Source organism: Pholis gunnellus, assembly GCF_910591455.1.
Source record: "Pholis gunnellus genome assembly, chromosome: 11".
Lineage (NCBI taxonomy): Eukaryota > Metazoa > Chordata > Actinopteri > Perciformes > Pholidae > Pholis > Pholis gunnellus.
In genome coordinates this window covers 23758572-23781077 of record NC_136538.1, presented here as the reverse complement: position 1 = coordinate 23781077, position 22506 = coordinate 23758572, and positions in this window count along the sequence as shown.

Sequence of the window (22506 nt, the reverse complement as noted above, 5' to 3'; positions counted from 1 at the left end):
TTATAGCTTCTCTCACCAGCATAACTGTTTTCAAGGGTTTTCTAATCATCAATTAGTCTTCTAAGGCGATTAGCAAACACAATGTACCATTAGAACACTGGAGTGATAGTTGCTGGAAATGGGCCTCTATACACCTATGTAGATATTTCATTAAAAACCAGACGTTTCCACCTAGAATAGTCATTAACCACATTAACAATGTATAGAGTGTATTTCTGATTAATTTAATGTTATCTTCATTGAAAGAAACAGTGCTTTTCTTTGAGAAATAAGGACATTTCTAAGTGACCCCAAACTTTTGAACGGTAGTGTATGCTACTACCAAATCCAACTATCTCATGTAGCTATATAAAGTAACCTGTTTTATTAATAATTCCATGTTAATTACAGCCCACATTGCACTCTGCATCATTGCACTATTGTACTATAAATTGCATTGTGTTGTTGTTGTTACTCTTTTAAATATATTTAGGGCCAGAACACCGACAACGTCGGGTCCGCGAGGTCCCTATTGTATCTGTAGGAATTATTATTATACCCTATGATGAAAAAACGTTTAAGGGTATCTGACATGTCCCCAACCTCCCCATATTTGGCGAGCATATCGGGACTGCGGAAATTTTGATATTTTATGGGTCCAATGCTCGAGCATACAAAATTACTCGCTAGCGCCACCTAGATAATGGAAAGGCAAGCCCCAACAGCCCGTATGTCCAAATTACTTAAGATTTTACAGACATGAGCAACTGAATGAGTTCTACAAAAAATCCTCTTGGGACCCTAAGCTCCGCCTACCAAAATGTTCCACCATTTTGAATTTTGTAAAAAAAAAAAAAAATCACTTCTCCTAGACCCTGGGTCTGATTGGTACCAAATTTGCTGTGAATCATTATTGGATATATATCATCAACAGTTATGAAAAGTTTCTTGATATCTTATTGCATTAAGAATATATGGACCAATGAATTTCATGAGGAGTTGGCCTTCTACAGCAATATATTTACTTTTTAGTTACTTTACTTTTAAAGTTACTTTTTTAGTTACTTTACTTTTTTAGTTACTTTTAAAGTTACTTTACTTTTAAAGTTACTTTTTTAGTTACTTTACTTTTTTAGTTACTTTTTTAGTTACTTTACTTTAAAAGTTACTTTTTTAGTTACTTTCCTTTTTTAGTTACTTTTAAAGTTACTTTACTTTTTTAGTTACTTTTTTAGTTACTTTACTTTTTTAGTTACTTTACTTTTTTAGTTACTTTTAAAGTTACTTTACTTTTTAGTTACTTTTTTAGTTACTTTACTTTTAAAGTTACTTTTTTAGTTACTTTACTTTTAAAGTTACTTTTTTAGTTACTTTACTTTTAAAGTTATTTTACTTTTAAAGTTACTTTTTTAGTTACTTTATTTTTAAATTTACTTTTTTAGTTACTTTACTTTTTTAGTTACTTTACTTTTAAAGTTACTTTTTTAGTTACTTTACTTTTTTAGTTACTTTTAAAGTTACTTTACTTTTAGAGTTACTTCTTTAGTTACTTTACTTTTAAAGTTACTTTTTTAGTTACTTTACTTTTAAAGTTACTTTACTTTTAAAGTTACTTTTTTAGTTACTTTACTTTTAAAGTTACTTTTTTAGTTACTTTACTTTTTTAGTTACTTTACTTTTAAATTTACTTTTTTAGTTACTTTACTTTTTTAGTTACTTTACTTTTAAAGTTACTTTTTTAGTTACTTTACTTTTTTAGTTACTTTTAAAGTTACTTTACTTTTGAAGTTACTTTTTTAGTTACTTTACTTTTAGAGTTACTTCTTTAGTTACTTTACTTTTAAAGTTACTTTTTTAGTTACTTTACTTTTAAAGTTACTTTACTTTTAAAGTTACTTTTTTAGTTACTTTATTTTTATTTTAAAAACTCTTATTCCGTATCCCTGTAGTGTTGATTCAGAGTAAGCACTGCATTAATTACAACACCTTGCACAGTTGGAAAACCAAAACTACACATATCTTTAATTTCAACCAACATATAAACAGTACAGTACACTGCCTTACAGGTTTGGCGAATAGAAGTCTGTGTTCAGTGCATAATGTGCATGGCATGGGAGAAGATACATTCATCACCAGGTTGACCACAGCTGGCCGCTTCACTCCTCTGTGTCGGAGCTGTCTGCTGCGTCGGTGTTGTGGGTCAGCATGTAGTTGTCGATGGAGGGGCAGTTGTGGATGGAGTAACGCAGACGCTCAGCGAGGATGACCTGGCTCGTGTAAGGGGGCAGGCGAAACAGGAAGAAGCAGGTCTGTGCAGTAGGGAGGCCGTTGACGGGCTGTAGGACATGATAGGGGGAAAAAGTTTAGTAGTTTGTACTATTGATATGTTTGCCCTCGTCAACAGGCTCGTTATTTCCGTTAGCGATGACCTCACCCTATCAACCTTGATGATTTGGAACTTCTGCGTGATATCAGCTGGGTTGGAAGGCAACCTGGACCGGCCAGAAACGAAACGGAGGAAAAGCACTCGCTCCTCATTGGTGAACTCCTCCAGGCTACCTAATGTTCATCAGGCCTTATCCCGCCTTTCTGTCCTGCTGTAAAACTGTCACCTTACTCTCCTGATATCAAAGCCTTTTTGTACTACTGCACCTGACCTGCATATAGTTTGATTTATTTATAGGTACTGAAGTTGTAAAAGTTCCTTTTAAAAGAAAATGCCTTTTGTAAATAGTAATTACTGCAATTTAAATATTTTCCTTTATTGTTTTTATATTATGCATATAAGAACATGAAAGTGTATTTTATTACAGACGTATTGTTTTTACCTTGTTTTCATCGGTCAGTTTATGTATTGGATGCTTCTGGACTTCCGTGTGTTCAGTGAATTATGTGCAAATGAAGCTTGCGTAAGTTCATGCAGGAGACGGAAGTTATACGCCCCAGCTGTAACCAGCTGACAGCCGGCCGATTGAATCATAGCTTCCGATCGGCCACGCACCAATCACAGCCCACTCTCACTTCACGGAGGTTTGTTTAAATATGGCTTCCTTCTCACTGATTCATTCTACATCTACGCTGACAGACCTCACTGCTGGCGAAGCGTCGAGATCAACGATTCACGTTACTCATCATATCTGCGCTTATTATGTCTCATCGCAACCCGGAAGTTGACGCACATAGCACCTTGGCTAAGAAGAGCAAGACTCTATCCATTTCAAACTTCAGGAGAAGTACTCGGTCCTTGCCGCTCTCACTATACATTCAGTCCTCTTTTAGCAAGATGGATGTCCGCTCCTGGTTCTGGAAACCCGCTCGATTCCGGGACTCCACGCCGCTAACACGGTAACAGCTCCACTGCTAAAACGGCCCGCTCCGACGAAGGCGGCCGGCGAACCACTAGGGAGCGGCAGCCAGGTCGACGAAGGAGCCGACCGGTGATCGACGACGGAGCCGACCGACGATCTACCGCGGGGCCGGGCGCTCTCTTTGACGTCTTGCTGCATAGAACGCTGGGTTCTGGAGTGCCATTCTTTCCACCCGCAGCTACAATTTCTCCTCAGCTAAGGAATCAAATCCTCTCAGGTGATGACATAAATTTATTTAAAATTCTGCTGTGTTCAACCGCGCTGCGGCACTCGTCTCGTGCCAAGAATGTATAAACCTGTCAACGTCTCAGCTTCGGAAAAGCTAGTAGAATCATCTAATAGTTTAGTTAATTATTTAACTACTGGTCGAGTTCAAAGTGTCCTTCTAAAGTATCCCATGTCGGTAAAAACCTTTACAAGCTCCGAAGAACCAGAAATAGCAGACAAGTGGCAAGAATTGCGAAGGGCTACATGACTGGGCCTTATGGTCGTCCTCCCTTCTTATTTCCGCATTATGCATAGGTAAAGCTTTTAAAGTACTCTGAATACTTAAATAATGGTGCGGGCAGCTATTACAATTTGAATTGCGATTAATCACATGATTTTCTGCGATTGATCGCATTATGTGCAAAATTCAATACGAATTCACAAGTAATGATTGCGCACTTTTATTTAAAAAGTACTGCTATATGAACAAAAAGTGCAATAACATTTGGTCTGCAAACACTTTCAGCAAATGGGGTGTGTTTTAACAGCAGTATTTCCTTTACACACTGGCAGAACGCTGGAGACTGTGCGCTATGTAGGGTAAGTGTTCAAAAGGCAGACGTCTTGCAGCAGCGGTCATAATTATTGTGCTAAGTGCGCCGACTTTATTTGGAACATTCCACTGCTGAGCAACATGATCAAATGTTCCGCGCTCGTTTCAGCAAAACGTCTATCGGTTCATGGCAGTCAGAGCACGTGAACGCAGCTCCCACGGTTCATCAATATAATGCACTGTAACTCCGAGGTGATTATGGTTACCCAGCGATGTCCAGTAGTCTTTAGTGAGAACAGTTGGTGCATTGTACGCCGTCGCTTTGTAGTCTCTTCTTTTCATAAACCTTGTGTATCCTCATGTGATGGTGTATCTTGAGGGTGGCCCATACGTGCCGTCATTCGTTGCAATCCTAAGAAACGTTCCTCAGACCATCATCTTCATTACTAATCGGCCTGCAGTTTGTATCCTCTTAGCATAGCATTTGTTGCTTGTCTTGCTTTTGTCTATCTATACTTCTCCACACGCTGCTTCAAAGTGGTCTGCTGTAATAAAATATATATATATATAGCGGAATATTTCATATTCTCAGCCCCTCATGATAGAGCTCCAAGCTTACTGCTCATACCTTTATGCCACATATTCCATCTGTCGCAGCGGCGTCAAATGACGAGATAAAATATATTCAGTCCGACTAAACTTGGCTGTCGTAGTAGGCCCCGTGTTTTCATACACCCTTTCAGAAGCACTTCGTTGGGTTGTTGAATAACTGCGACTGCATTTGTTCTTCATCTATTAGATGACTTCAGTGTGGCTTCTACAGGCCGATGTAATAGTGTACTCAAGCATACTCTAGCTTGGGTGTTCCTCCTGCAGTGAAAACCCAAGGCACTGAAAGCGTTAACAAATTCCGTCTCCAAAAGACAGCGATCCTACGCAGGCGTCACTGCCTCCCAAGTTGGTTTGTATTAGAGAAGTAGGAAGCGTGTCGGATGCAGCGTCTATTTCTAAACATTCTTTACTTTCGTCGTTAGGCCACCTTAAACCTACTATGAGAATTCTTCCTCAAGACAGATCATTCATATCTAGATTACCTGACCTCTTAAAAACAGTGGACAAACTCCACGATCTTGTCTCCTTAAGAGAAGGATGTAGATCTGATTTTAAGATCGGACTTGCCGTGTTATATTGGAACTGTAGCTCGTTGTTCTACAACTATACAGAAAACGTCAGTCACTCTCGTAGCTCCTTCTGTCAGTTTGGGGGAATCTAAAACGATCAATGGTTCGCAGACAGCTAGCGAAAACGAGCTTTTATTGCTCACTGTTAAGAATCCCGGAAATCCAACCTTCTTTCATTAAAGTTCCAGTCTTTAAGATGTGCAGATCCCTCAGTATGTAGCCTGCTCTGGAACTCCTTTTATTGCTTTTGTTATTTAAATGGAATTTAAGGATTTTTAACATTTTAAATCCTTCATTCGCAGAGACTCCTGTTCAACTGCTTAAAAAAGAGCATCCAGGAAGCAACGATAAAGCGTCTCCCCTTTTCATAGCTTTAGTGCACTACTGATGTCTCAATTAAGGCGGGGTGTTTTGGATAGATTCATGACTGGAGACTATTTTTTTTTTTTTCACGGCTTTATGGGTTCCTCCGGTGCGGTCAATTCGCAACCAGCTCAGAGTCTTTTGATCCTTTGCATGATCTTACTATTTCTAACATAATCATAGATGCTCGCATTTACCCCTTCTACCTCAAGCATTTAAAAACCGAGGGAATTCAAGGCTAGAACGTGAGTGAGTAGATGTTAGACCAGAGGTAAGAGGTCAAGGTTAGTCAAAGCCAAGGATAGAAGAATGTCACGACGGACTGCAGACTAGGACAGGTTAGACCGCAGATACAGGATTGTGCGGGTCTAGATAGCCATAGTGAAGTATGGTAGGATTTCAACAGATCCCGAAATATATGGTAGGTCGGCCCTGCGGAGGGCCCGAGCGCAGGACGGGATAGGTGAGGGTCAAGCTAGACCGCAGACAAGGATAGGGTGGGTCAGGTTAGACCGCAGCTTAGGATAGTCGGGGGTCACGTTTAGACCGCAGCGCAGAATAGGGGGGTTCAAGGGAGAAAGCAGAACAGCATGGTTGGGGTCTTGCTGCCTCAGCACAACCAGACCGGACCGCCCGGGAAACTAGAACGTATGTCAAGCTTTTGACAGGTCTCACAACATTCGGACCACGAAACTAGAAATGTCGTCATCTGACTGCGAAACTAGAATTGTGTCCTTGGACCGGTCCCTTTTCACTTGGACCAGGAATGAGAAATAGGGCACCTCAGACCCATCAAGCCAGGTCACGTTCACCTAGGAAACACAGTCGACGGGTAAGGTAAAGGTTCCAATGTTGTTATCTCTCTAACTAACTCTGCATTCTGTCTATCTTCCATAACCCGGTACCTGCAACGGCGTCCTGGTGCGAGGCAAGACGAACCCTTGTTTCTGACCGACAAAGAAAAGCCACGTCAAAAATCCGGCTTTACCACCTGACTCAGTCTACTCTGCAAACGATGTGGACATCCTCCTCAGCTATACACCTCGCACCCCTTCCGCATCGGAGCAGCTACCTCTGCAGCCGCTCTATTCCCAGCAGCTACACTGAAGCTATGGGTCGCTGATCCTCAGCAGCTTACGAATCTTGCGTTCGCCTGGGAGCCACAGATGTTTTTGGGGGAGTTTTCCTGGTCCGATGTGAGGGTCCTGGAATATAGGATGTCAGATGCGTATGGATTTTAAAGCCCGCCGAGGCTAATTTGTGACTTTGGGCTGTACGGATATGAATGGATCAATATAATTGCTGTTCAAAAAGCTATAAGCGCTACCTGGCAGACTATCATTAGTACCCCAATGCACGATAAGAAACGAAAAATAATAAGCTAATAAAAATGCTGCATTAGAGTGGTAGGCTGGGGTTCACTGCATGTTTTAGGTAGTATGACCTCTTTGGGATGCATGCTTGCTCCTTTATAGGAACGTAATGTTCGCAGAGGTCTGCACCATGCTTGCTGCTACACATAGTCCACATAATCGTAGGATGGACCTCATTTGGGGATGCATGCTTGCGCCCTTTATTGATTATAATTTAAAAAAGAGAAACGCTGAGGTCCGCAGCAGGCTTTGCTGCTACACATAGTCTTTTCACATTAAAGGTAGGATGGCCTCATTTGGGATGCATGCTTGCGCCCTTAATCTTATGATAGTTGTCTGCTGAGGTCCGCAGCAGGCTTTGCTGCTACACATAGATTTCCGTAGTCTGGCTGATGCTTCGCATGGGCGTCTTATCAGTCTTGGCGTTTGGTTCCGTTGTTTTTGGGGGTTATTGCTCGTGCTCCCGGTCTTAGCTCAGTAGCTGCTGGCTAATCCGGGGAGCATTCAAAGAGCGGAGCCATTATCGCCAAGTTTAACTGTATTCCATTTGTTGCAATAAATGGTTAAAATCTATAACGAGAGTGTTCCTGACTGAAATGCAGTAAAGAATTTAATGATGAAACCCAATTGTGTTTTTTCAGTTTGTTCTACTGGGGTTAAAGTCGAAAAACAGTCAAAAAAGTCATTCAATCAGGAGAGACTTCATTAGAATTTCACTAATTTATTACACATTGTACAAATGTGAATAGTGCAACGTCTTTGGCGATTGGACTTTTAAAGTTACTTTTTTAGTTACTTTACTTTTAAAGTTACTTTTAGTTACTTTACTTTTTTAGTTACTTTACTTTTAAAGTTACTTTTTTAGTTACTTTACTTTTTTAGTTACTTTTTAGTTACTTTACTTTTAAAGTTACTTTTTTAGTTACTTTACTTTTTTAGTTACTTTTTTAGTTACTTTACTTTTTTAGTTACTTTACTTTTAAAGTTACTTTTTTAGTTACTTTACTTTTTTAGTTACTTTTAAAGTTACTCTACTTTTAAAGTTACTTTTTTAGTTACTTTACTTTTAAAGTTACTTTTTTAGTTACTTTACTTTTTTAGTTACTTTTAAAGTTACTTTACTTTTAAAGTTACTTTTTTAGTTACTTTACTTTTTTAGTTACTTTTAAAGTTACTTTACTTTTAAAGTTACTTTTAAAGTTACTTTACTTTTAAAGTTACTTTTTTAGTTACTTTACTTTTTTAGTTACTTTACTTTTAAAGTTACTTTTTTAGTTACTTTACTTTTTTAGTTACTTTTTTAGTTACTTTACTTTTTTAGTTACTTTACTTTTAAAGTTACTTTTTTAGTTACTTTACTTTTTTAGTTACTTTTTAGTTACTTTACTTTTAAAGTTACTTTTTTAGTTACTTTACTTTTTTAGTTACTTTTAAAGTTACTTAACTTTTTTAGTTACTTTACTTTTAGAGTTACTTCTTTAGTTACTTTACTTTTAAAGTTACTTTTAAAGTTACTTTACTTTTAAAGTTACTTTTTTAGTTACTTTACTTTTAAAGTTACTTTTTTAGTTACTTTACTTTTTTAGTTACTTTACTTTTAAAGTTACTTTTTTAGTTACTTTACTTTTTTAGTTACTTTTTTAGTTACTTTACTTTTAAAGTTACTTTTTTAGTTACTTTACTTTTTTAGTTACTTTACTTTTAAAGTTACTTTTTTAGTTACTTTACTTTTTTAGTTACTTTTAAAGTTACTTTACTTTTTTAGTTACTTTACTTTTAAAGTTACTTTTTTAGTTACTTTACTTTCAGAGTTACTTCTTTAGTTACTTTACTTTTAAAGTTACTTTTTTAGTTACTTTACTTTTAAAGTTACTTTACTTTTAAAGTTACTTTTTTAGTTACTTTATTTTTTTTTGAAAAACTTTTATTCCGTATCCCTGTAGTGTTGATTCAGAGTAAGTACTGCATTAATTACAACACCTTGCACATTTGGAAAACCAAAACTACACATATCTTTAATTTCAACCAACATATAAACAGTACAGTACACTGCCTTACAGGTTTGGCGAATAGAAGTCTGTGTTCAGTGCATAATGTGCATGGCATGGGAGATGCCCTCGTCAACAGGCTCGTTATTTCCGTTAGCGATGACCTCACCCTATCAACCTTGATGATTTGGAACTTCTGCGTGATATCAGCTGGGTTGGAAGGCAACCTGGACCGGCCAGAGACGAAACGGAGGAAAAGCACTCGCTCCTCATTGGTGAACTCCTCCAGGCTACCTAATGTTCATCAGGCCTTATCCCGCCTTTCTGTCCTGCTGTAAAACTGTCACCTTACTCTCCTGATATCAAAGCCTTTTTGTACTACTGCACCTGACCTGCATATAGTTTGATTTATTTATAGGTACTGAAGTTGTAAAAGTTCCTTTTAAAAGAAAATGCCTTTTGTAAATAGTAATTACTGCAATTTAAATATTTCCCTTTATTGTTTTTATATTATGCATATAAGAACATGAAAGTGTATTTTATTACAGACGTATTGTTTTTACCTTGTTTTCATCGGTCAGTTTATGTATTGGATGCTTCTGGACTTCTGTGTGTTCAGTGAATTATGTGCAAATGCAGTAAAGAAAAGAATTTAATGATGAAACCCAATTGTGTTTTTTCAGTTTGTTCTACTGGGGTTAAAGTCGAAAAACAGTCAAAAAAGTCATTCAATCAGGAGAGACTTCATTAGAATTTCACAATAATTTATTACACATTGTACAAATGTGAATAGTGCAAGGTCTTTGGCGATTGGACTCCATCCTGAAGGAAGACAATCGATGTTGATGAAGGGAGTTGCTGCGGAGTTATAAACAGCATAGTATAGGATGTCGAAAAAAGTCATGAAAAAGTCAGTGTACCATGTCGAAAAGTCATAACTTTACTTAAGTTACTTTATTTTTAAAGTTGCTTTTTTAGTTACTTTTAAAGTTACTTTACTTTTAAAGTTACTTTTTTAGTTACTTTACTTTTTTAGTTACTTTACTTTTAAAGTTACTTTTTTAGTTACTTTACTTTTTTAGTTACTTTTTTAGTTACTTTACTTTTAAAGTTACTTTTTTAGTTACTTTACTTTTTTAGTTACTTTTAAAGTTACTTTACTTTTTTAGTTACTTTTTTAGTTACTTTACTTTTTTAGTTACTTTTTTAGTTACTTTACTTTTAAAGTTACTTTTTTAGTTACTTTACTTTTTTAGTTACTTTTAAAGTTACTTTACTTTTTTAGTTACCTTACTTTTAAAGTTACTTTTTTAGTTACTTTACTTTTAAAGTTATTTTACTTTTAAAGTTACTTTTTTAGTTACTTTATTTTTATTTGAAAAACTCTTTTTCCGTATCCCTGTAGTGTTGATTCAGAGTAAGCACTGCATTAATTACAACACCTTGCACATTTGGAAAACCAAAACTACACATATCTTTAATTTCAACCAACATATAAACAGTACAGTACACTGCCTTACAGGTTTGGCGAATAGAAGTCTGTGTTCAGTGCATAATGTGCATGGCATGGGAGAAGATACATTCATCACCAGGTTGACCACAGCTGGCCGCTTCACTCCTCTGTGTCGGAGCTGTCTGCTGCGTCGGTGTTGTGGGTCAGCATGTAGTTGTCGATGGAGGGGCAGTTGTGGATGGAGTAACTCAGACGCTCAGCGAGGATGACCTGGCTCGTGTAAGGGGGCAGGCGAAACAGGAAGAAGCAGGTCTGTGCAGTAGGGAGGCCGTTGACGGGCTGTAGGACATGATAGGGGGAAAAAGTTTAGTAGTTTGTACTATTGATATGTTTGCCCTCGTCAACAGGCTCGTTATTTCCGTTAGCGATGACCTCACCCTATCAACCTTGATGATTTGGAACTTCTGCGTGATATCAGCTGGGTTGGAAGGCAACCTGGACCGGCCAGAGACGAAACGGAGGAAAAGCGCTCGCTCCTCATTGGTGAACTCCTCCAGGCTACCTAATGTTCATCAGGCCTTATCCCGCCTTTCTGTCCTGCTGTAAAACTGTCACCTTACTCTCCTGATATCAAAGCCTTTTTGTACTACTGCACCTGACCTGCATATAGTTTGATTTATTTTAGGTACTGAAGTTGTAAAAGTTCCTTTTAAAAGAAAATGCCTTTTGTAAATAGTAATTACTGCAATTTAAATATTTCCCTTTATTGTTTTTATATTATGCATATAAGAACATGAAAGTGTATTTTATTACAGACGTATTGTTTTTACCTTGTTTTCATCGGTCAGTTTATGTATTGGATGCTTCTGGACTTCTGTGTGTTCAGTGAATTATGTGCAAATGCAGTAACGAAAAGAATTTAATGATGAAACCCAATTGTGTTTTTTCAGTTTGTTCTACTGGGGTTAAAGTCGAAAAACAGTCAAAAAAGTCATTCAGTCAGGAGAGACTTCATTAGAATTTCACAATAATTTATTACACATTGTACAAATGTGAATAGTGCAACGTCTTTGGCGATTGGACTCCATCCTGAAGGAAGACAATCGATGTTGATGAAGAAAGTTGCTGCGGAGTTATAAACAGCATAGTATAGGATGTCGAAAAAAGTCATGAAAAAGTCAGTGTACCATGTCGAAAAGTCATAACTTTACTTAAGTTACTTTATTTTTAAAGTTGCTTTTTTAGTTACTTTACTTTTTTAGTTACTTTTAAAGTTACTTTTCTTTTAAAGTTACTTTTTTAGTTACTTTACTTTTTTAGTTACTTTTTCAGTTACTTTACTTTTAAAGTTACTTTTTTAGTTACTTTACTTTTTTAGTTACTTTTTTAGTTACTTTACTTTTAAAGTTACTTTTTTAGTTACTTTACTTTTTTAGTTACTTTTTTAGTTACTTTACTTTTAAAGTTACTTTTTTAGTTACTTTACTTTTTTAGTTACTTTTAAAGTTACTTTACTTTTTTAGTTACTTTTTTAGTTACTTTACTTTTTTAGTTACTTTTAAAGTTACTTTACTTTTTTAGTTACTTTACTTTTAAAGTTACTTTTTTAGTTACTTTACTTTTAAAGTTATTTTACTTTTAAAGTTACTTTTTTAGTTACTTTATTTTTATTTGAAAAACTCTTTTTCCGTATCCCTGTAGTGTTGATTCAGAGTAAGCACTGCATTAATTACAACACCTTGCACATTTGGAAAACCAAAACTACACATATCTTTAATTTCAACCAACATATAAACAGTACAGTACACTGCCTTACAGGTTTGGCGAATAGAAGTCTGTGTTCAGTGCATAATGTGCATGGCATGGGAGAAGATACATTCATCACCTGGTTGACCACAGCTGGCCGCTTCACTCCTCTGTGTCGGAGCTGTCTGCTGCGTCGGTGTTGTGGGTCAGCATGTAGTTGTCGATGGAGGGGCAGTTGTGGATGGAGTAACTCAGACGCTCAGCGAGGATGACCTGGCTCGTGTAAGGGGGCAGGCGAAACAGGAAGAAGCAGGTCTGTGCAGTAGGGAGGCCGTTGACGGGCTGTAGGACATGATAGGGGGAAAAAGTTTAGTAGTTTGTACTATTGATATGTTTGCCCTCGTCAACAGGCTCGTTATTTCCGTTAGCGATGACCTCACCCTATCAACCTTGATGATTTGGAACTTCTGCGTGATATCAGCTGGGTTGGAAGGCAACCTGGACCGGCCAGAGACGAAACGGAGGAAAAGCGCTCGCTCCTCATTGGTGAACTCCTCCAGGCTACCTAATGTTCATCAGGCCTTCTCCCGCCTTTCTGTCCTGCTGTAAAACTGTCACCTTACTCTCCTGATATCAAAGCCTTTTTGTACTACTGCACCTGACCTGCATATAGTTTGATTTATTTTAGGTACTGAAGTTGTAAAAGTTCCTTTTAAAAGAAAATGCCTTTTGTAAATAGTAATTACTGCAATTTAAATATGTCCCTTTATTGTTTTTATATTATGCATATAAGAACATGAAAGTGTATTTTATTACAGACGTATTGTTTTTACCTTGTTTTCATCGGTCAGTTTATGTATTGGATGCTTCTGGACTTCTGTGTGTTCAGTGAATTATGTGCAAATGCAGTAAAGAAAAGAATTTAATGATGAAACCCAATTGTGTTTTTTCAGTTTGTTCTACTGGGGTTAAAGTCGAAAAACAGTCAAAAAAGTCATTCAATCAGGAGAGACTTCATTAGAATTTCACAATAATTTATTACACATTGTACAAATGTGAATAGTGCAAGGTCTTTGGCGATTGGACTCCATCCTGAAGGAAGACAATCGATGTTGATGAAGGGAGTTGCTGCGGAGTGATAAACAGCATAGTATAGGATGTCGAAAAAAGTCATAAAAAAGTCAGTGTACCATGTCGAAAAGTCATAACTTTACTTAAGTTACTTTATTTTTAAACTTGCTTTTTTAGTTACTTTACTTTTAAAGTTACTTTTTTAGTTACTTTACTTTTTTAGTTACTTTTAAAGTTACTTTACTTTTAAAGTTACTTTTTTAGTTACTTTACTTTTAAAGTTACTTTTTTAGTTACTTTACTTTTTTAGTTACTTTACTTTTAAAGTTACTTTTTTAGTTACTTTACTTTTTTAGTTACTTTTTTAGTTACTTTACTTTTAAAGTTACTTTTTTAGTTACTTTACTTTTTTAGTTACTTTACTTTTAAAGTTACTTTTTTAGTTACTTTACTTTTTTAGTTACTTTTAAAGTTACTTTACTTTTTTAGTTACTTTACTTTTAAAGTTACTTTTTTAGTTACTTTACTTTCAGAGTTACTTCTTTAGTTACTTTACTTTTAAAGTTACTTTTTTAGTTACTTTACTTTTAAAGTTACTTTACTTTTAAAGTTACTTTTTTAGTTACTTTATTTTTATTTGAAAAACTTTTATTCCGTATCCCTGTAGTGTTGATTCAGAGTAAGTACTGCATTAATTACAACACCTTGCACATTTGGAAAACCAAAACTACACATATCTTTAATTTCAACCAACATATAAACAGTACAGTACACTACCTTACAGGTTTGGCGAATAGAAGTCTGTGTTCAGTGCATAATGTGCATGGCATGGGAGATGCCCTCGTCAACAGGCTCGTTATTTCCGTTAGCGATGACCTCACCCTATCAACCTTGATGATTTGGAACTTCTGCGTGATATCAGCTGGGTTGGAAGGCAACCTGGACCGGCCAGAGACGAAACGGAGGAAAAGCGCTCGCTCCTCATTGGTGAACTCCTCCAGGCTACCTAATGTTCATCAGGCCTTCTCCCGCCTTTCTGTCCTGCTGTAAAACTGTCACCTTACTCTCCTGATATCAAAGCCTTTTTGTACTACTGCACCTGACCTGCATATAGTTTGATTTATTTTAGGTACTGAAGTTGTAAAAGTTCCTTTTAAAAGAAAATGCCTTTTGTAAATAGTAATTACTGCAATTTAAATATGTCCCTTTATTGTTTTTATATTATGCATATAAGAACATGAAAGTGTATTTTATTACAGACGTATTGTTTTTACCTTGTTTTCATCGGTCAGTTTATGTATTGGATGCTTCTGGACTTCTGTGTGTTCAGTGAATTATGTGCAAATGCAGTAAAGAAAAGAATTTAATGATGAAACCCAATTGTGTTTTTTCAGTTTGTTCTACTGGGGTTAAAGTCGAAAAACAGTCAAAAAAGTCATTCAATCAGGAGAGACTTCATTAGAATTTCACAATAATTTATTACACATTGTACAAATGTGAATAGTGCAAGGTCTTTGGCGATTGGACTCCATCCTGAAGGAAGACAATCGATGTTGATGAAGGGAGTTGCTGCGGAGTGATAAACAGCATAGTATAGGATGTCGAAAAAAGTCATAAAAAAGTCAGTGTACCATGTCGAAAAGTCATAACTTTACTTAAGTTACTTTATTTTTAAACTTGCTTTTTTAGTTACTTTACTTTTAAAGTTACTTTTTTAGTTACTTTACTTTTTTAGTTACTTTTAAAGTTACTTTACTTTTAAAGTTACTTTTTTAGTTACTTTACTTTTAAAGTTACTTTTTTAGTTACTTTACTTTTTTAGTTACTTTACTTTTAAAGTTACTTTTTTAGTTACTTTACTTTTTTAGTTACTTTTTTAGTTACTTTACTTTTAAAGTTACTTTTTTAGTTACTTTACTTTTTTAGTTACTTTACTTTTAAAGTTACTTTTTTAGTTACTTTACTTTTTTAGTTACTTTTAAAGTTACTTTACTTTTTTAGTTACTTTACTTTTAAAGTTACTTTTTTAGTTACTTTACTTTCAGAGTTACTTCTTTAGTTACTTTACTTTTAAAGTTACTTTTTTAGTTACTTTACTTTTAAAGTTACTTTACTTTTAAAGTTACTTTTTTAGTTACTTTATTTTTATTTGAAAAACTTTTATTCCGTATCCCTGTAGTGTTGATTCAGAGTAAGTACTGCATTAATTACAACACCTTGCACATTTGGAAAACCAAAACTACACATATCTTTAATTTCAACCAACATATAAACAGTACAGTACACTACCTTACAGGTTTGGCGAATAGAAGTCTGTGTTCAGTGCATAATGTGCATGGCATGGGAGATGCCCTCGTCAACAGGCTCGTTATTTCCGTTAGCGATGACCTCACCCTATCAACCTTGATGATTTGGAACTTCTGCGTGATATCAGCTGGGTTGGAAGGCAACCTGGACCGGCCAGAGACGAAACGGAGGAAAAGCACTCGCTCCTCATTGGTGAACTCCTCCAGGCTACCTAATGTTCATCAGGCCTTATCCCGCCTTTCTGTCCTGCTGTAAAACTGTCACCTTACTCTCCTGATATCAAAGCCTTTTTGTACTACTGCACCTGACCTGCATATAGTTTGATTTATTTTAGGTACTGAAGTTGTAAAAGTTCCTTTTAAAAGAAAATGCCTTTTGTAAATAGTAATTACTGCAATTTAAATATTTCCCTTTATTGTTTTTATATTATGCATATAAGAACATGAAAGTGTATTTTATTACAGACGTATTGTTTTTACCTTGTTTTCATCGGTCAGTTTATGTATTGGATGCTTCTGGACTTCTGTGTGTTCAGTGAATTATGTGCAAATGCAGTAAAGAAAAGAATTTAATGATGAAACCCAATTGTGTTTTTTCAGTTTGTTCTACTGGGGTTAAAGTCGAAAAACAGTCAAAAAAGTCATTCAATCAGGAGAGACTTCATTAGAATTTCACAATAATTTATTACACATTGTACAAATGTGAATAGTGCAAGGTCTTTGGCGATTGGACTCCATCCTGAAGGAAGACAATCGATGTTGATGAAGGGAGTTGCTGCGGAGTGATAAACAGCATAGTATAGGATGTCGAAAAAAGTCATAAAAAAGTCAGTGTACCATGTCGAAAAGTCATAACTTTACTTAAGTTACTTTATTTTTAAACTTGCTTTTTTAGTTACTTTACTTTTAAAGTTACTTTTTTAGTTACTTTACTTTTTTAGTTACTTTTAAAGTTACTTTACTTTTAAAGTTACTTTTTTAGTTACTTTACTTTTAAAGTTACTTTTTTAGTTACTTTACTTTTTTAGTTACTTTACTTTTAAAGTTACTTTTTTAGTTACTTTACTTTTTTAGTTACTTTTTTAGTTACTTTACTTTTAAAGTTACTTTTTTAGTTACTTTACTTTTTTAGTTACTTTACTTTTAAAGTTACTTTTTTAGTTACTTTACTTTTTTAGTTACTTTTAAAGTTACTTTACTTTTTTAGTTACTTTACTTTTAAAGTTACTTTTTTAGTTACTTTACTTTCAGAGTTACTTCTTTAGTTACTTTACTTTTAAAGTTACTTTTTTAGTTACTTTACTTTTAAAGTTACTTTACTTTTAAAGTTACTTTTTTAGTTACTTTATTTTTATTTGAAAAACTTTTATTCCGTATCCCTGTAGTGTTGATTCAGAGTAAGTACTGCATTAATTACAACACCTTGCACATTTGGAAAACCAAAACTACACATATCTTTAATTTCAACCAACATATAAACAGTACAGTACACTACCTTACAGGTTTGGCGAATAGAAGTCTGTGTTCAGTGCATAATGTGCATGGCATGGGAGATGCCCTCGTCAACAGGCTCGTTATTTCCGTTAGCGATGACCTCACCCTATCAACCTTGATGATTTGGAACTTCTGCGTGATATCAGCTGGGTTGGAAGGCAACCTGGACCGGCCAGAGACGAAACGGAGGAAAAGCACTCGCTCCTCATTGGTGAACTCCTCCAGGCTACCTAATGTTCATCAGGCCTTATCCCGCCTTTCTGTCCTGCTGTAAAACTGTCACCTTACTCTCCTGATATCAAAGCCTTTTTGTACTACTGCGCCTGACCTGCATATAGTTTGATTTATTTTAGGTACTGAAGTTGTAAAAGTTCCTTTTAAAAGAAAATGCCTTTTGTAAATAGTAATTACTGCAATTTAAATATTTCCCTTTATTGTTTTTATATTATGCATATAAGAACATGAAAGTGTATTTTATTACAGACGTATTGTTTTTACCTTGTTTTCATCGGTCAGTTTATGTATTGGATGCTTCTGGACTTCTGTGTGTTCAGTGAATTATGTGCAAATGCAGTAACGAAAAGAATTTAATGATGAAACCCAATTGTGTTTTTTCAGTTTGTTCTACTGGGGTTAAAGTCGAAAAACAGTCAAAAAAGTCATTCAATCAGGAGAGACTTCATTAGAATTTCACTAATTTATTACACATTGTACAAATGTGAATAGTGCAACGTCTTTGGCGATTGGACTTTTAAAGTTACTTTTTTAGTTACTTTACTTTTAAAGTTACTTTTAGTTACTTTACTTTTTTAGTTACTTTACTTTTAAAGTTACTTTTTTAGTTACTTTACTTTTTTAGTTACTTTTTAGTTACTTTACTTTTAAAGTTACTTTTTTAGTTACTTTACTTTTTTAGTTACTTTTTTAGTTACTTTACTTTTTTAGTTACTTTACTTTTAAAGTTACTTTTTTAGTTACTTTACTTTTTGAGTTACTTTTAAAGTTACTCTACTTTTAAAGTTACTTTTTTAGTTACTTTACTTTTAAAGTTACTTTTTTAGTTACTTTACTTTTTTAGTTACTTTTAAAGTTACTTTACTTTTAAAGTTACTTTTTTAGTTACTTTACTTTTTTAGTTACTTTTAAAGTTACTTTACTTTTAAAGTTACTTTTAAAGTTACTTTACTTTTAAAGTTACTTTTTTAGTTACTTTACTTTTTTAGTTACTTTACTTTTAAAGTTACTTTTTTAGTTACTTTACTTTTTTAGTTACTTTTTTAGTTACTTTACTTTTTTAGTTACTTTACTTTTAAAGTTACTTTTTTAGTTACTTTACTTTTTTAGTTACTTTTTAGTTACTTTACTTTTAAAGTTACTTTTTTAGTTACTTTACTTTTTTAGTTACTTTTAAAGTTACTTAACTTTTTTAGTTACTTTACTTTTAGAGTTACTTCTTTAGTTACTTTACTTTTAAAGTTACTTTTAAAGTTACTTTACTTTTAAAGTTACTTTTTTAGTTACTTTACTTTTAAAGTTACTTTTTTAGTTACTTTACTTTTTTAGTTACTTTACTTTTAAAGTTACTTTTTTAGTTACTTTACTTTTTTAGTTACTTTTTTAGTTACTTTACTTTTAAAGTTACTTTTTTAGTTACTTTACTTTTTTAGTTACTTTACTTTTAAAGTTACTTTTTTAGTTACTTTACTTTTTTAGTTACTTTTAAAGTTACTTTACTTTTTTAGTTACTTTACTTTTAAAGTTACTTTTTTAGTTACTTTACTTTCAGAGTTACTTCTTTAGTTACTTTACTTTTAAAGTTACTTTTTTAGTTACTTTACTTTTAAAGTTACTTTACTTTTAAAGTTACTTTTTTAGTTACTTTATTTTTATTTGAAAAACTTTTATTCCGTATCCCTGTAGTGTTGATTCAGAGTAAGTACTGCATTAATTACAACACCTTGCACATTTGGAAAACCAAAACTACACATATCTTTAATTTCAACCAACATATAAACAGTACAGTACACTGCCTTACAGGTTTGGCGAATAGAAGTCTGTGTTCAGTGCATAATGTGCATGGCATGGGAGATGCCCTCGTCAACAGGCTCGTTATTTCCGTTAGCGATGACCTCACCCTATCAACCTTGATGATTTGGAACTTCTGCGTGATATCAGCTGGGTTGGAAGGCAACCTGGACCGGCCAGAGACGAAACGGAGGAAAAGCACTCGCTCCTCATTGGTGAACTCCTCCAGGCTACCTAATGTTCATCAGGCCTTATCCCGCCTTTCTGTCCTGCTGTAAAACTGTCACCTTACTCTCCTGATATCAAAGCCTTTTTGTACTACTGCACCTGACCTGCATATAGTTTGATTTATTTTAGGTACTGAAGTTGTAAAAGTTCCTTTTAAAAGAAAATGCCTTTTGTAAATAGTAATTACTGCAATTTAAATATTTCCCTTTATTGTTTTTATATTATGCATATAAGAACATGAAAGTGTATTTTATTACAGACGTATTGTTTTTACCTTGTTTTCATCGGTCAGTTTATGTATTGGATGCTTCTGGACTTCTGTGTGTTCAGTGAATTATGTGCAAATGCAGTAACGAAAAGAATTTAATGATGAAACCCAATTGTGTTTTTTCAGTTTGTTCTACTGGGGTTAAAGTCGAAAAACAGTCAAAAAAGTCATTCAATCAGGAAAGACTTCATTAGAATTTCACAATAATTTATTACACATTGTACAAATGTGAATAGTGCAACGTCTTTGGCGATTGGACTCCATCCTGAAGGAAGACAATCGATGTTGATGAAGGGAGTTGCTGCGGAGTTATAAACAGCATAGTATAGGATGTCGAAAAAAGTCATGAAAAAGTCAGTGTACCATGTCGAAAAGTCATAACTTTACTTAAGTTACTTTATTTTTAAAGTTGCTTTTTTAGTTACTTTACTTTTAAAGTTACTTTTTTAGTTACTTTACTTTTTTAGTTACTTTTAAAGTTACTTTACTTTTAAAGTTACTTTTTTAGTTACTTTACTTTTTTAGTTACTTTTAAAGTTACTTTACTTTTAAAGTTACTTTTTTAGTTACTTTACTTTTTTAGTTACTTTACTTTTAAAGTTACTTTTTTAGTTACTTTACCTTTTTAGTTACTTTACTTTTAAAGTTACTTTTTTAGTTACTTTATTTTTTTAGTTACTTTTAAAGTTACTTTACTTTTTTAGTTACTTTTTTAGTTACTTTACTTTTAAAGTTACTTTTTTAGTTACTTTACTTTTAACTCCTCCCACAGAATTTATACAATCAACTTAAAATTTGGTCAAGATGATCTAAAGACATTAATGATGAAAAGTTACTGAAATGGTGTACTGACATTGAACGACCTTCGTTTTATGTGGCGCCCATGTCAGGCACATTTCGTGCTGTTCGCCATGAAAGAGGAAGTTGTTGTAACTACAAGGTACTTTATTCAATCTGCCCCAAATGTGTTATGCATGATGCTGGTCCAGGCCTGAACACATTTCCATGCCAACATTTTCACAAAGTCATAGCGCCACCTACTGGCAAAAGGAAATGACAAGTTTGATACTTTGATGTATTCCGACGAGGAAGTTTCCCATATCAGTCTAAAATTTGGTAAGGTAAGCCGCAAGACATGATGATGCTTCATCGTGAATATTGTGAGTTGTCGTTAAACGCTGTTGCCGTGGCAACGCGTCATTCGCCATGAAAAATGAAGCTTATTTTTCTGTAACTTAGGATGCTCAACAAGCCTTGGAACTTTGCACAGGTGTCATAGGTGATGGAAATAAATATTTCATATGGCTTTTTGGCTTGACCCTTTCAAATTGCCTCGATAGCGCCCCGTACAAATATTCAAAAACCCAGCCCCAGCGCTACATTTGACCTACATGTATGAAATTTAGGAGGCACATGTATCACATGAAGACTTAAAAAAAAGTGTCTTGGGACCATGCTCTAAATTTAACGGGAAGTCGGCCAGATTGATTTTTGTGTGAATTTCCCCATGATTTCTAGTCGCTATACTTTAACGAACTCCTCCTAGGGACTTTGTCAGATCCACTTCAAATTTGGTCAGTACAATCTAAAGAACTTTGCAATTACAAGTTAGTCAAAGCTTTACGTTTGATGGAATGGTGAAGCCGTGGCATGGCGGCCATTTTAAGTGATTCGCCGTTAAACAACAAGCTGATGTAACTCCACTGGACTTGCTCAAATCTGTTCCAAACTTGCCATACTTGATAATAGTCATGGCCTGAGGATGTCTATGAGCCAATTTCCACTTAAAATCATAGTGCCACCTACTGGCAACAGGAAGACAGCGTTATGTGACACACTGAATTGGATTTACACGATGTGGTCTATACTTGATATAGAGCAACATAATGCATGTTTGCGCGTGTTCTCTAGCGCCACATAGTGGATACAGGAACTGGTGAAATATTTGCACTACATAATTTCCAGTGTCACACAGTCCAATCATTAAAAATAAGTCTAACTTGTGGGCTCGCTGTCTGATGGTCGCAGATATTTATGGCCGCTTCTGCCGGCATCCCGCCAGTACCTGCGACGTGCGGGAGGATACGAGGGCCCGTACATCGCTGCTTGCAGCTTTAATTAAATTTATATTTTCTGTACATTGAAGTGGCCACAGTGGCCGTATCGGATAACTTTCTTTTACATTCGTCATTGTTGTTATTATCTGTTTTTAATACAAAACATATTGATTCGTGGAGCTTTACATCTATTGGCTGTGCAGTTACTTTAGAGTTACAAAATATAAGAGACACATTTGTAAGGAAATAACCTTGACATATTTAGTATATTTTGTATATTTAGTATATTTTGAAACTTTGTTTCAAAATATACGGGATATGAATGAAAAATCAAGCAATACCTGCACCAACAACCTACATGTTGTTAAACTGGGCCAACAGAAGGACCATTTAAGAGCTTAAAATGGACAATTAATATAACGTATGGAACATATTAAGAATAATAACAAGACAAACAAAGGTAACGCATACAAGAGAGATACAAATTGTAAGGTAAATACATTGATAAACAAATAAGTCATCCACAAAAACACTTAAAAACATGTTCAACATATATATATATAATAACTACTCAACAAAATAATGACAGACAGTCTCTCAGCTTGAAAGCCCACCTCCCCCTTCCTCCCCCATGACAGCAGTACACTGCCTCTCTGTGAAAGCCCACGTCATCGTGCTCATGCACAAAGTCGGAGCAAAGCTTTGTGCGATGCTGTGGGTTTGTCTTGATGTGGTTGACAACAGTAATTACCTCCTCTCATACTCCTCATCACTGCATCTTCTCTAACAATGTTGGACGATAACACACGGAATGTAACCTGAGAAAAAACCCCCAATTCTTTTAGA